This window comes from Hylobates moloch, unplaced genomic scaffold (assembly GCF_009828535.3).
Source record: "Hylobates moloch isolate HMO894 unplaced genomic scaffold, HMol_V3 SCAFFOLD_5, whole genome shotgun sequence".
NCBI classification, from domain to species: Eukaryota; Metazoa; Chordata; class Mammalia; order Primates; family Hylobatidae; genus Hylobates; species Hylobates moloch.
In genome coordinates this window covers 88,607,539-88,623,093 of record NW_026652280.1, presented here as the reverse complement: position 1 = coordinate 88,623,093, position 15,555 = coordinate 88,607,539, and positions in this window count along the sequence as shown.

The following is a 15,555-nucleotide window of genomic DNA, read 5'->3' as shown; positions in this document are numbered from 1 at the left end:
CGACCATCTTCTCTCCAGCAATCTCAGTGGTTAGGGCAGCCTCTCTGCCAGGAGTGTTTTTGGCTGCAGGAAACAGAAACACCAAGGAACAGCGGCCTAAGTCAGGGCCTCTCGCCCTCAGCACTCCTCCTTGGGGGAAGATGTTCCTGCGTTTAGCAGCCCCCCCCCAACTAGATGCCTGTAGAAACCCCCAAGTTGTGACAACCAAAATACCTCCAGAAGTTGCTGCATGTTCTTAGGGGGCAAAATCACCCTTAACGGAGGACCACTGACCTGAGCAAATAGGATTTCTTTTTGTCCAGCCACAAATCCAGAGGGACCCAATGGCCCAGCAACGCCTGGGCTGTGCCCTCTGTGATTTCTTTGGTGTCCCTGTCCTGCTGGGGCCTCGTCTCACCAGGGCTGCTGTGGCTTCAGCTGAGCGCCCTGTACTCAGGGAGAGGGAATCATTTCGGGCTGGGCCTCTCTCATCAAGAAAGCCAAAACTTCCTTAGAACCTTTCAGCAAATTCCAGCTACATCCTATGAACCAGCTTTGCATTACAGGACCAGGCCAGCCCCAGCTGCGAGGCAGGCTGGGAAGGCAAGAATTAGCAGTCAGGGTGACCAGATGTGGGTCCACATCCTGAGTGCAAGGAGGAGCAGGTGCAACCAGACACCAACGTGTGCATGAAACATGATTCCAAGTGAGCGTTTGCCAGGGATTAGGGATGGTGGAGGGAGTCGGGGAGGAGGGTTGGGTCGCTCAGGGCAGTAGTTCCCAGGTGCTTACATTGGCAGCGAGGGGGTAATGTCGTTGTTCAAGTCTACGAAGGCTATTTCAGGTGAAGCCTCCCCTCTCTCCAGTGAAAGGGACCTCCACTTGTCATTCTCACTGATGACACGCCCAGGACATCCAGAGTTAACCCTTGGGCTGTTCCCTGTCTCCATCTGCCAATCAAGATGCCCCTCTCACTCTTTGGTGTCCTTGTCATGTAACCACGCTGATTAGAGAGCTGGCAGGCAGGGCTGGATGATGCTTGTGGACACAGCCTTCTCTACCTGTGGCAGAGGCTAGACAGGAAAGGCACTCTCCTGGAGCCACACAGCCTGGAGGCAGCTCAGGAGCTGTGGGCAGGGCCCTTTGATTGCTGTGTGACCTTGAGTAAGTCAGATCACCTCTCTGAGCCTGCATCCTTCTGCGGACATGAGGTTAACAGGGTCTGCGTGGTAGGGCTATACAGAAATCCACTGAAATGACGTCTGCGGGATTCCTGGCACAGAGCTGGCTGTCTATCCACAGCAACCCTCACCAAGGATAGAACCATCTGTCCTGAGCTATTATGTCCACTGGTTCTCAAATTTGGCTGCACATTGAAAAAAGATGATAGCTGAAACCCACTCATGGAGATTCTGGGTTTTTTGTCTTTCTTTCTTTCTTTCTTTCTCTTTCTTTCTTTCTTTCTTTCTTTTTTTTTTTTTTTTGAGACAGTCTCACTCTGTCATCCAGGCTGGAGTACAGTGCACAATCACTGATCATTGCAGTCTTGACCTCCTGGGCTCAAGGGATCCTGCTGCATTAGCCTCTCAAGTAACCACAGACCCATGCCCAGCTCATTATTTTTATTTTTAATTTGTAGCAATGGGGTCTTGCTATGTTGCACAGGCTGGTCTCAATCTCTTGGGCTCAAGTGGTCGTCCTCCTGCCTTAACCTCCCAAAGTGCTGAGATTATAGGTATGAGCCACCGTGCCCAGCTGAGATTGTGATTTAATGGCAATGGGTGTGGTCTGGACACTGGGATTTTTTAAAAGCTCCCCTGTGGGTCAGGCGCAGTGGCTCACGCCTGTAATCCCAGCACTTTGGGAGGCCAAGGCGGGTGGATCACGAGGTCAGGAGATCAAGATCATTCTGGCTAACACAGTGAAACCCCGTCTCTACTAAAAATACAAAAAATTAGCCGGGCGTGGTGGCGGGTGCCTGTAGTCCCAGCTACTCAGGAGGCTGAGGCAGGAGAATGGCATGAACCCGGGAGGCAGAGCTTGCAGTGAGCCGAGATTGCGCCACATCACTCCGGCCTGGGCAGCAGAGCAAGACTCCATTTCAAAAAAAAAAAAAAAAAAAGCTCCCCTGTGGTTCTAGTGTGCAGAGAACCACAGGGAACCAGTTCAAATTCCATCCTTTGTGCTCTGAAGACCAGCACTTCAGGGAGAAAATGAAGAAAGAGGCTTCTCAGCACCTCCCTCTCTGGAGTCTTCTTCCTTCCACACAGCTGAGGATAACAAGGAAATGTACGTAAACTAATTCACACTAGACTGTTGATGGTTAATATGTTTGCCCTCCAGGCCACATTTTTACTGACCTGGCAGCTGCAAAACCCTGATGACAGACTGTGGGTGATGGGGGCATTTGGGCAGGAGATGGGAAGATTATTTTTCTGAGGCTGCATCTTAGCACCCACCCTACCCCGACTCTTCCCCTGCTCCTCATAAAGAGATAGCCTTGCCCTCTTCCTGCATCCCCTGTCCCTGCTTTAGATAGCGTTGCCAAATACATAAAAATACAGCATCCAGAGCTACATTAGAATTTCAGATGAGCAATGCATTTCTTTAGTAGGAACGTGTCCCATACAATATTTGGAACATATGTATACTAAAAAGTTATTCATTGCTGATCTCAAATTCAAATCGAATCGGGTGTCCTGTGTTTTGTCTGGCAAGCCTAACTTTAGGCCCACACCACTGACATGGAGTTAAAAATGAGAGAGGACTGGGGCAAAAAACTGTTTCCGTTGAACAAGACTCTCTGCTGGTGAGAGTCCAAAATGGAATTCAAAAGATCCCATGGGCATGGAGGCCTTGAGTGAATCCCACTCTTTCTTCGGGCCTGTTTCTCCATCTGTAAAGTGAGAGCCTTTTCATCGGCTCAAGGCCTGTTGACTCCTGGGGATTCTGGCAAAGTGCCCAGGGGCTGGGAAAGGCCTCTCATCCAAGGAGGGGGCTGGAACCCAACACCCCGGCATTAGCACTCTCGTGGTTGCAGGTGGCAGAAAACACAACTCAAATTGACTTGAGGTAGGAAAAACAAGGGAACTTATTGGCTCACCAGGTGGTGCTGGGCTTTAGGCATGCGGGATCTGGGAACCAGCACCACACCAGGCATCGTCTGTCTGTCTGTCCATTTTCAAGCATCTTTTCCCTTTGTAGTGACAAGATGGCCCCAGCAGCCTCAACTGAAATGATGGGCAATTCTCTTCTTTTACCAACAACTCCAGCAAGAGCCCCAGAACGGGTCTCAGGGATCCCTCCTGTGTCCCTTGTTCATCCCAGCTGGGCACAGGAGGCTCTGACCAGCTGGGCTGTGTCCCCTTCTGTAGCCCGGGGAAGAATCAGCCCTCGTGGGATGCTAGGACTAAGAAGGGGAGAGACACTTCCCCAGAGGAAAACCCACGGCACAGGTATTCCCCCAAGTTCCTACAATTCACTATCCGCTGGGCGACCTTCCCTCTTCGGATTGGGAAATGACACCCAAAAATGTTCTACAAGACCAAAGAGGAGAGGGAGTGGGTGGGGACAGGGCCACCCAAGATACAGAAATTGTCCATTCAGTTATGGAGGACATGAGACAGCATCCTGCCTGCCTTAGTCTCAGACTCCCTCCCCCACTGTCAAGGTGACCAAAAAGGAACCTCAATTAGGGGACTGAGGAGAGAAGGTGTACCTTTTGCTATTAGAGGCAAAGAAAGAGAAAGCGAGAGAGAGAGAGAGAGAGAGACAGACAGATACTGGGTATTACAATACAGCCGTGCACTCCATAATGATGTTTCGGTTAATGGTGGACCACATACACAATGGTGGTCCCGTAACATTACAACTCCATATTTTTATTATGCCCTTTCTATGTTTTTAGATATGTTTAGATACACAAATACTTACCATTGTGCAACCTTTGCCTGCAGTGTTCAGAGCAGTACCGTGCTGTGCAAGTGTATAGCCTAGGAGCAATCAGCTGTACCACATAGCCCAGGTGTGCAGCAGGCGACACTATCTAGGGTTGTGCGAGCACACTCTATAATGTTCGCACAATGGTGAAATCGCCCAGTGACGCATTTCTGAGGATGTATCCCCATCGTTAGCATTGCATGGTCGTGTACATACATGACTGTCTGCATAACGCACCATGACCTGAGGCTATCAATAGCTCAGCATTTTGAGTGAAATGCAAGAACATTACCTTTACTTAGGTCTCTTTCTCTCTCCACTTTTAAATTATCATTAAGTCTTTCCTCTGCATATATTGGGCACCACATCAGATGCCATGATTTTTGGTGTCAGGCATCAAAGATGATTGTTAAAATGCATAAGAAGGACAATCTCATATTTTTACCCCTATTTTTAATCAGTCTGATACTCCTCTTTCCTTTCTGAACTTCAAAGCCTAGAGAACCTCCTTTGACCATTTTCGTTTATTTTCTTTCCTTTTTTTTTTTTTAAGATGGAGTCTCACTGTGTCACCCAGGCTGGAGTGCAGTGGCACAGTCTCAGCTCACTACAGCCTCTGCATTCCTGGGCTCAAGAGATCCTCCCACCTTATCCTCCAGAGTAGCTGGGGCCACAGGCACACACTACCATGCCTGGCTAATTTTATTCAGAGATGGGGTCTCCCTATGTTTCCCAGGCTGGTCTTGAACCCCTGGAATCAAGCGATCCTTCCACCTTGACCTCCCAAAGTACTGGGATTGCAGGCATGAGCCACTGCACCGAACTCTTCAGGCTGGAGTGCAATGGCATGATCTCAGTTCACTGCAACCTCCGCTCCCTGGGTTCAAGTGATTCTCCTGCCTCAGCCTCCCGAGTAGCTGGGATTACAGGTGCCTGCCAAAGCGCCTGGCTAATTTTTGTATTTTTTAGTGCAGACAAGGTTTCACTATCTTAGCCAAGCTGGTCTTGAACTCCTGACCTCGTGATCCACCTCCCTCGGCCTCCCAAAGTGCTGGGATTACGGGCGTGAGCCATCATGCCCGGACCCCTTCAACCATTTTTTAAATGGTAAGTTTGCTAGCAACAAATTCTCTTAGTTTTCCTTCATCTGAAAATAGCTGAATTTTCTCTTCAACCCTGAAGGATGCTTTCAGAAAGTTCTTCCCCTCTTCCCCGCTTTCTAAGTATTTGAAAGATGTGCCGCTTCCTCTAGCTTCCACGATTTCCAATGAGAAATCCACTATTGTTCCAACTGGTGTTCCCTATAAGTAAAGAGTCATTTCTCTCCGAGCATTTTTGAGAGTTTGTCTTAAGTTTTCGTAAGTTTAACTATGATGTGTCTTGCCATGTATTTCTTTGTTTTGTTCCTATTTGGGGTTGATTCAGCTTCTTGAATTTGTAGGTTTATGTCTTCACCAAATTGGGGAAGTTTTCAGCCTCTATTTTTCTGGCTACTGTTTCAGCCCCACTCATCTATCTTCTCCTTCTGACACTCCCGTGATAGGAATTTTCGCTGTTTTGCTGCTGTTCCACAGGCCCTGGGACTGCTCATTTTCTTTCTGGTCTGCTTTCTCTCTGTGGTTCAGATGATGGAAATTTGATCACTCTGTTATCAAGTTCACCGACTCCATCCCCCTCATCTCTGCTTGACTGTTGAGCTCATCCAGAAAGGTTTTGTTGTTGTTGTTGTTATTGGGTTTTTGTGTGTGTGTGTGATTGTTGTTGTTTTTGAGACGGAGTCTCGCTTTGTCACCAGGCTGGAGTGCAGTGCCATGATCTCGGCTCACTGCAACCTCTGCCTCCCAGGTTCAAGTGATTCTTCTGCCTCAGCCTCCCGAGTAGCTGGGACTACAGGTGCGCACCGCCATGCCCAGCTAACTTTTGTGTTTTTAGTAGAGACAGGGTTTCACCATGTTGGCCAGGATGGTCTTGATCTCCTGACCTCATGATCCACCCACCTCAGCCTCCCAAAGTGCTGCGATTACAGGCATGGGCCACCACGCCCGGCTGTATTTTTCAATCCTAAATTCTCCATTTGGTTCTTTTCCATATTTCCATTTCTTTGCTGTGTCAAAGTCCAGTAAAACATAGAGACAAATCTCTGAAATTAAAACATTTTATTTAGGAAGAAAGAATTGCAATTTGGGGCACACATACAGACTAGAGAGTCTTCAATATGTCCAGAAAACAAAGGGAAGGTTAAAGGTTTTGTAAAAAGGAGAAATATTACCTATTGCTCTTCAAGAAAGTTCACTGGCGTGAAGGAGGTCTTGGGGAGCTGGCAAGCTCTGATTGGTGAGCGAGGGCGGTGAGTAAACCTAGTCTTAGGGTTGCAGTAGGTTGTCAGCAGCTATTGGGTAAAACTGATTTCAGGTTACAGCAGGCAGTTTCAGCAGCCAGGCTTGCAGAGAATTACATTTTTGAAGTACTGTTATGTATCGGGAGTGCTTTTTCCCCCTGGCTTCTTGACTTTGTTTAGTTGGGTATGACAAGAATAATCCATTTTGTAAGATAAGTTTTCACAGCTAAGATTTTTTTTTTTTTTTTTTTTTTTTTTTGAGACAGGGCCTAGCTCTGTCACCCAGGCTGGAGTGCAGTGGCTGATCACAGCTCACTGTAACCTCTGCCTCCTGGGCTCATGTTATCCTCCCGCCTCAGCCTCTCTAGTACGAGTAGCTGGAACTACAGGCACATGCCACTACGCCTGGCTAATTTTTGTATTTTTTATAGAGACAGGGTCTCACTGTTCTGCCCAGGTTGATCTCGGACTCCTGAGCTCAAGTGATCCACCTGCCTCAGCCTCACAAAGTGCTGGGATTATAGGTATGAGCCACCATGCCCGCCCGACAGCTGAGATTTTTTTTTGTTGTTGTTATACTTTAGGTTTTAGGGTACATGTGCACAATGTGCAGGTTTGTTACATATGTATCCATGTGCCATGTTGTTTTGCTGCACCCATCAACTCGTCATTTAGCATTAGGTATATCTCCTAATGCTGTCCCTCCCCGCTCCCCCCGGCAGCTGAGATTTTTAACGCTTTCATTTGTTTCAAGGGAATTCATAATTGCAGTTGAAGCATTTTTATGATAGCTGCTTTAAAATCCTTGTCCAATAATTTATTAATCATTCTGTCATCTCATTCATCTCCGCATTTGTCGATGATTGTTTATTCACACTGAAGTTGAAATTTTCCTTGTTCTTGATAATGATGTGTGAATGTTGATACCTTCCTTCTACCCCATCCTACCCACTCTCCCTCCCACCTTTCCTTCCTCCCTGGCCATTCCTTTCTTTCTTCCATCTTCTTTTTCACTTCCCTGCTAACGTCAAGACTGCCTGCTTGATCTCCCTTGCCTTCATTTATGGCTTAAGGCAAAGCGTCACCCACTTTCATTCTTCCCTGTAAACCTCTCCCGGTTCAGGTTTCCCCTTCGTGTCCTCTCTGAGCTGCTCTCCTCCTTTGCAGCCTCATCACTGAAGTCGAAAATAAAGAGACCCAGGAGACAGAGCCAACAACTCAACACATGGGCCTTGTTTGGTTTTCAGTTCAACAAAATAGGTGTAAAACCTTTTCTCTTAGTTGTAACCCTTTTCTTCAGTATGAATTTCTTTTTTCAAAAACCATATATGTGTGTGTGTGTGTATAGGTGTGTATACACACACATAAATGACTGAATTGTGTCCCCAAAACTCATATATTAAAAACTTAGCCAGGCACGATGGCTCACGTCTGTAATCCCAGCACTTTGGGAGGCCAAGGCGGGTGGATCACCTAAGGTCAGGAGTTCGAAACCACCCTGACTAACATGGTGAAAGCCTGTCTCTACTAAATACAAAAAATTTAACCCAGCGTAATGGCACATGCCTGTAATCCCAGCTGCTTGGGAGGCTGAGGCAAGAGAACCACTTGAACCCAGGAAGTGGAAGTTGCAGTGAGCTAAAATCCCACCGTTGTACTCCAGCCTGGGCAACAAGAGTGAAACTCCGTCTCAAAAACAAAAACAAAAACAAAAAAACTTAACCTCCAGTGGACCTCAAAGTATGACTGTACTTGGAGACATGACCTTTGAAGAGTTGATTAATAAGGTCATATGGGTGAGGCTGTTAAAAAAAAACTTTAAAAAGACAGTTTTTAACTATTGAAATAAACGGAAATGGTCTGGGTACTGAAGTATGTTGTTAATTTGCTAGGGGGATCATGTATTATGGTTACATAAAAAATCTGTATCTGTTAGATATGCACTGAAGTATCTGCAGGTGAAATGATTCAGCAAGAAAAGGTGGACATGGGGAATGAGGTCATTGTTGGAACAAGAACAGTGAAATATCGACCCTTGCTGAGGCTGGGTATTGGTATATGGGGGTCTGTTTACACTACCTACACTTGGGTATGTTTCAAATGTCTATAATAGAAACTGAAAAGAAAACCAAAAGCCAAATGTGGATTCTTCATACTCCCTCTTTCTCCACCAAGCCACGTGGAAGAGGTTGCAATGACTGTGTCACAACCTGGTGAACCTTCTAGGCCTGGGTCCCTGCATGACCACGTGGAGCAGAACCTCCAGTGGCCTGTGCTGGACTTGGAGGAGAACAGTGGATAAATAAACCTTTGTTATATTGAGTCTTGGCAGTTTCACAATTGGTTTGTTTTTGAAGGTATATTGTGGAATAGAAGAAGTAAATTCAGGACACCGTCTATAGTGTAATATAATTTGTCATTTAAAAGGGCATGTACCATTTTGGGAAGCTGAGGTGGGAAGATCACTTGAGGCCAGGAGTTTGAGACTAGCGGGGGCAATATAGCGAGATGTCATCTCTACAAAAAATGTAAATATCAGCCAGGTGTGGTGGCGCATACCTGTAGTTCTAGCTTCTTGGGAAGTGAACTGGGAGGATTCCTTGAGTTCAGGAGTTCAAGGCTGCAGTGAGCTATGATAGTGCCACTGCATTCCAGTCTGGGTGACAGAGTGAGGCCCCATCTCAAAAAAAAAAGAAAAAAAAATCCATATACATATGTATGCTTATATATGCAGAGAACCTCTCTGGAAGGAAGTATAGAAAACGATAAAACTGTGGGTGCTTCTGGGGACAGGAATTAGAGGACTGGGGACAGGGTAGGAAGGAGAACTTCTACTATAACTTTTTTCTTCAGTTTGAGTTTGTTTTTTCCAAAACCGTGTGTGTGTGTGTGTGTACATACATGTATATGTGTGTGTAAACACACACATGACTAAATTGTGTCCCCAAAACTCACACGTTAAAAACCTGACCTCTAGTACACCTCAGAGTATGACTGTGCTTGAAGATATGACCTTTGAAAGGTGATTAAAGTTAAATGAAGTCATATAAGTGAGGCTGTTAAAAAAAAAAAAAACTTTAAAAAGACAGTTTTTAACTGTTGAAATAAATGGAAATAGTCTGGAAACTGAATTATATTGTTAATTGGCTAGGTGGGATCATGTATTATGGTTATGTAAAAAAAACTCTTTATCTGTTTGATATGCATTGAAGTATGTACAGGTGAAATGACTCAGCAAAAATGGTGGGCATGGGGAATGAGGTCACTGTTGGAACAAGAACAGTGAAATATCGATCCTTGCTGAGGCTGGGTATTGGTATATGGGGGTCTGTTTACACTACCTACACTTGGGTATGTTTGAGATATTTATGTAAAAAGGAAACCAAAAACCAATTGTGAATTCTTCACACTCTCTCTTTCTCTACCAAGCCACGTGGAAGAGGTTGCAATGACTGTGTCACAACCTGGTGAACCTTCTAGGCCTGGGTCCCTGCATGACCACATGGAGCAGAACCTCCAGTGACCTGTGCTGGACTTAGAGGAGAACAGTGGATAAATAAACCTTTGTTATATTGAGTCTTGGCAATTTCACAGTTGGTTTGTTATTGAAGGTATATTGTGGAGTAGAAGAAGTAAATTCAGGATACTGTCTATAGTATAATATAATTTGTCATTTAAGAGAGCATGTACCACTTTGGGAGGCCGAGGTAGGAGGATCACTTGAGGCCAGGAGTTTGGGACCAGCCTGGGCAATTCAGTGAGAAGTCATCTCTATAAAAAAATGTAAACATCAGCCAGGTGTGGTGACTCATGCCTGTAGTTCTAGCTTCTTGGGAAGTGAAGTGGGAGGATTCCTTGAGTCCAGGGGTTCAAGGCTGCAGTGAGCTATGATAGTGCAACTGCATTCCAGTCTGGGTGACACAGTGAGGCCCCATCTCAAAATAATAATTAAAAAAAGGGTATGTATGCATATATACCCATATATATATATATGCATGCTTATATACACAGAGAACCTCTCTGGAAAGAAGTATAGAAAACAATAAAACTGTGGGTGGTTCTGGGGACAGGAATTAGAGGACTGGGGACAGGGTAGGAAGGAGAACTTCTACTATAATATTTTTCTTCAGTTTGAGTTTCTTTTTTTCAAAAGCCGTGTATGTGTATATATATATGTGTGTGTGTGTATAGGTGTCTGTATACACAGTCATATGCGCCTGAATTGTGCCCCTAAAATGTGTATGTTAAAAACTTAACCTCCAGTGTACCTCAAAGTATAACTGTACTTAAAGATATGACCTTTGAAGAGGTGATTAAGGTTAAATGAAGTCATATGGGTGAGGCTGTTTAAAAAAAATTTTTTTAAGCCTTTTTTTTTTTTTTGAAACGGAGTCTCACTCTGTAGCCCAGGCTAGAGGGCAACGGTGCAGTCTTGGCTCACTGCAACCTCTGCCCCCTGGGTTCAAGTGATTCTCCTGCCTCAGCCTCCCAAGTAGCTGGGATTACAGGAGTCCACCACCATGCCCTGCTAATTTTTGTATTTTTGCTAGAGATGAGGTTTCACCATGTTGACCAGGCAGCGGAAAGACATAAGTGAACTGCAGGCACCTCTAAAATCTCCCCAGAGCCTGCCAAATTACACTCTATTTTTTCCCAGGGAAATTTTAATGCACATTTGGGCATGGAATCTGACTCATCAGCACCACGTATACTCACCTTACTTTGGGGAAGAATGAGAATGATGGTGACGGTGCCAGGCCTTGAGTTTTCCTGGCCACTGACACCTACCGGTGCTGGGAGCCCCCACCTGTCTCAGGGAGTCCTGCCTTCCCCAGACACTGGGGCTGGCGGGGTCCTCCCCACCAGGGGAGGCAGGCTCAGGGTGAAGTGGGGGCCCCCTTCCTTGTCAGCTGTCCTGCGCTGCGGCTCCTGGGGTCCCAAGTGGAGTGACTGATGCCTGAGTGGCTGGTGGGGAGTCTAGACCTGGCTGAAGCCTGGGGCCCAATGCCAGCCCAGATTAGGAGTCTGAGACTCAGGGGACAGCCCAGACCCAAGCAGGCTGACAAACAGAAGCACCCAGAACAGGCAGGGCTCCACGACCTCGCTTTTCCCATCAGAGCCGGGTAACCTGTCACTGGGCCCATGTCTCCTTCTCCCCATGAGCTGTGTGGGGCCTCTGAGCAGGGACCCGGGCAGAGGGCCAGGGCCCCTCTGATCAGCCTCAGCCTAATGGGGTAGAGGAGGCAGGGGTGGGTCTGGTGGGGCTGAGGTGGGAGGGGCACCTGGCCCTAGGAGCTGTGTGTTCGAGAGTGCAGTGTCTTCCCCAGTGAGGCCCACAATGTCCATCTCCAAAGCAGACTGCTAGGATCTTCAAGTGAGGATCTAAGAAAACAGTCCGGGCCGGGCACGGTGGCTCATGCCTGTAATCCCAGCACTTTGGGAGGCCGAGAAGGGCGGATTGCCTGAGGTCAGGAGTTCGAGACCAGCTGGCCAACATCGTGAAACCCCTATCTCTACTAAAAATACAAAATTAGCTGGGCGTGGTGGTGCATGCCTGTAATTCCAGCTACTCGGGAGGCTGAGGCAGGAGAATCGCTTGAACCCAGGAGGTGGAGGTTGCAGTGAGCCAAGATCGCGCCACTGCACTCCAGCCTGGGCAATAAGAGCAAAACTCCGTCTCCAAAAAAAGAAAGAAAGAAAAAGTAAACGGTCCGATCTCCCGTAGGTCTGATTATCAGGGTGACATCTGGCTGGGGCAGTGGAGATTCAGAAGAGAATTCTAGGGGCCGCAGGGACACCGTCCCAGAGCGGCGAAGAGAGGGCTCCAAAGGGAGGCGGCTCTGCGGCTCCCCGGAGGAGCGGGGCTGTCCGCGGCGCAATGGCGGCCCCCGGTGGCGGTGACTGGAATGGGGACTCGGAATCCGCGAGGTTGCCCCGAGCGCACCCAGCAGCTGCGCGCTCACGCTCGTCCCTCCCGCAGTCTGATCTGATGGTTGACCAGCTGCCCTCTACCCCGCCCCCCGCAACTTTTGCTGACAAGCCCCCAGGAAGCAAAAGAACACCGTATATACACAAACATCAACAAAGCCCCTACTGTGTGTGCCTGGACCTCAGCAAAGGGCAGGGGAGAGGCAGGCTCCATCATCTCCACAACTTCCTGTTCATGTGTTAGGAATTTATTATGTTCACTATATTTATCTATCAATACATTTCTTCTGTTTCCTATATACAAGTATTCATCCTCATGTCGATTCTGAAAAGGGGGTACCAATATCACTTCCATTTTACAGATGAGCAAACTGAGGTGCAGGAACATGAATTTCACTAACACTGTCAAGAAACGTTTGGAATTTGGCAGGGCACAGTGGCTCACGCCGGTAGCCCTAGCACTTTGGGAGGCCAAGGTGGGTGGATCACTTGAGCCCAGGAATTCGAAACCCCCATCTTTACCAAAAAATGTAAAAATTATCCAGGTGTGGTGGCATGCACCTGTAGTCCCAGATACTTGGGAGGCTGAGGTGAGAGGATCGCTTGAGCCTACGAGGCAGAGGTTGCAGTGAGCCGTGATTGAGACACTGCCCTCCAGCCTGGGCGACAGAACGCGACACTGTCTCAAAACAAACCAAAAACCAAAAAAACATGTGGAGTGGTGGAGACTGCATCTCAGAAGCCAAAAATCCCTGGCTTCCTGGACCAGCACAGCCCACTGACCGGAGGAGGACATGGGAAGGCGGGTAAGGAGAACTGCTCACCCTTTATTGCGCCAGACTTCATACCGGAGACCCCATACTGGGCATAGCTGGGGGCACCAAGGTTTAGAAGGAGCCACAGTCCCACCTCTGGGATGCTGCTGTCCAGTTAGGAAGAGGGAACGGTCAGTGCAGAAGAAAGAAGATGGAAACAGCAAGGCCACTCCTCACAGCACTCCCGGTGCGGGGGAAGGAGCCCAGCAAGAATTTCTGCTCCACCAAGGGCGGAAAGGAGGAAGCTCCCCCAGGCTGCAGGGATGAGAGGGAACTTGTGGAGGAGGAGGGGCTGCAGCCTCCGGAGGGGAGGCGGAGGGCAGAGGAGAAGAAAAGCCAGGGAGGAGCCCGAGGCCGGATGAAGGCCACAGCCCTTTGAAGACAGACAGTGGAGCCCCAGGGTTAGGACCTTCTTCTTCTTTTTTTTTTTTTTTTCAGACTCTCGCTGTATTGCCCAGGCTGGTGTGCAATGGCACAATCTTGGCTCACTGCAACCTCCGCCTCCTGGGTTCAATTGCTCCTCCTGCGTCAACCTCCTGAGTAGCTGGGACTGCAAGTGCCCGCCACCACACCCAGCTAATTTTTGTATTTTTAGTAGAGACGGAGTTTCACCATGTTGGCCCCAGGCTGGTCTTGAACTCCTGACCTTAGGTGATCCACCCGCCTCGGCCTCCCAAAGTGCTGGGATTACAGGTGTGAGCCATCAAGCCCAGCCGGGCTACAGCCTTCTAAGAAATAAGGGGTGTCGGTCAAATGGGGGACTCAGAGCCTCCCGGGGGGGGCGGTGCATGAGTCCTACACGCTCCCACCTAGAGGGACAATGCCTCAGGCCATGGCAGGGCTAGGTCCCCCGTAGTCACTATGCATCCTTGGCTGCCTCACTTCCCTCTCCAGGGTTTTGCCATGCTGGCCAGGCTGGTCTCAAACTTTTGACCTCAGGTGATACACCTGCCTTGGCCTCCCAGGGTGCCGGGATTACAGGCATGAGCCACTGCATCCAGCAGGTGGCAGCCCCAAGCCCAGGTTGGATCCCTCATTCCCCGTTTCCTCGACACAAACAGGGAAATACAGCTAGCCCTAAAGGGCTGGGCCCAGTTTTGGTAAACGGTCTTTGAGCTCTGGAAAGAAAACTGTTTATCCAGGTACCCTCTCTACTGAGATGACCCAAAAGCCATGGGCAAACACCATGGCAAACACGGCCTGTCCCCCTCCCACGGTTCAGAGGGGCCTTCTCCTCCCATTGCCACACTGCATTCTCACTTATTCACTCAACAACCATTTACTGAGCACCTGTTATGTGCTAAACCCTGTGCAAAGTAAGATCTACACTTTTGGTATCTGCTAAGATTCAAACTTTCATCATTTGTTTTAAATCTTTATTTACTTCAGGAACCACAATTTTGGAGAAATTGTTATTATTTTCAGTAAAATGTGGATATGACATATCTCTTTGACAGCATCTACTGTGTTTTGCATTTTGTTCAATTGGATGAGGAGAGGTGACTGATATATTCCACTTGTTACATACATAGAATATATAACATAATATATAATATACACATTAGATAACAACTCTCCCTTCTCTCTTTTTCTTTTTACATTGGAGAAGCCACATATCTACAGGGTTCAAAATAAAATCCTAGCAGCATTAAAGCATTGTGGCAGAGACAGAATTGACCCAACGTCCGTGGGTTCGTCTCCATTTCCCAGGCTCCCCTGCAGCTTGGTTAGGGCCTTGGGACTGGTTCTGGTCAATGGAATGGAAATAAAGTGTTCTCCTGGGACAAGGCAGCTAGGAGCTAGCCTGCTTCCTCTGTCTCTTCCCCTACTGGGGCAATCAGGGGCCCTTGGTTCCTGCAAGGTGGAGGAGAGCTGCCTCACCCATAGTGGACTTCGTGGAAGTGGGAAATAGCCCTTCCTGGTTAAGCCACTGAGATGTCAGGGCTTATTTCTTATTGCAGCACAGCCTGGCCTAACCTGACTAATGCAAGTTAGACAGTGAAAAGTAGGCCTCCTCTCAGACTTTCAGTCCATTCCCAATACAGGTACTGTTGCCAGATCTTTGTGTCACTTTCCCAAAATGTTATCTCTTCTCTAGAAGCCTGAAGAAGACTCCCCTGGGAGCCTTAGGGATGGGCAGAGGCTGAGCCCTGCTGGCCAGAGCCCTTCAACAGCCAGGTGGGTGCCCAGAGGAGCCCTGTTCTCAGTTACTGCTCACAGCACCAGACCTCCACACCAACCCAGGTCTCCTGCGCTATGGCTACCAGGGAAGCAGGTAGAAAATGGCATTTGACAGGCTCCCAAACCCAAGCACACCTATTAGAGAAGGAGCAGCAAGGAGGCTCAGCTGGAAAGACTGAGTGTGACTCAAGCCTCGCATTCTCCTCCTCCTGCCTGCCCCATGGGGTCAAACTTGGATTTGAGGCCTGCCTGCAACTTGCCCCCTTTTCCAAATGTGTTATTTATTTATGATGAATAGAGCATGAGATGAAACTTTAGTTCCTTGAAGTGAACTCTTTTAATGACTTCCTTTTCAGAATTTAAAACTGCTTCTTT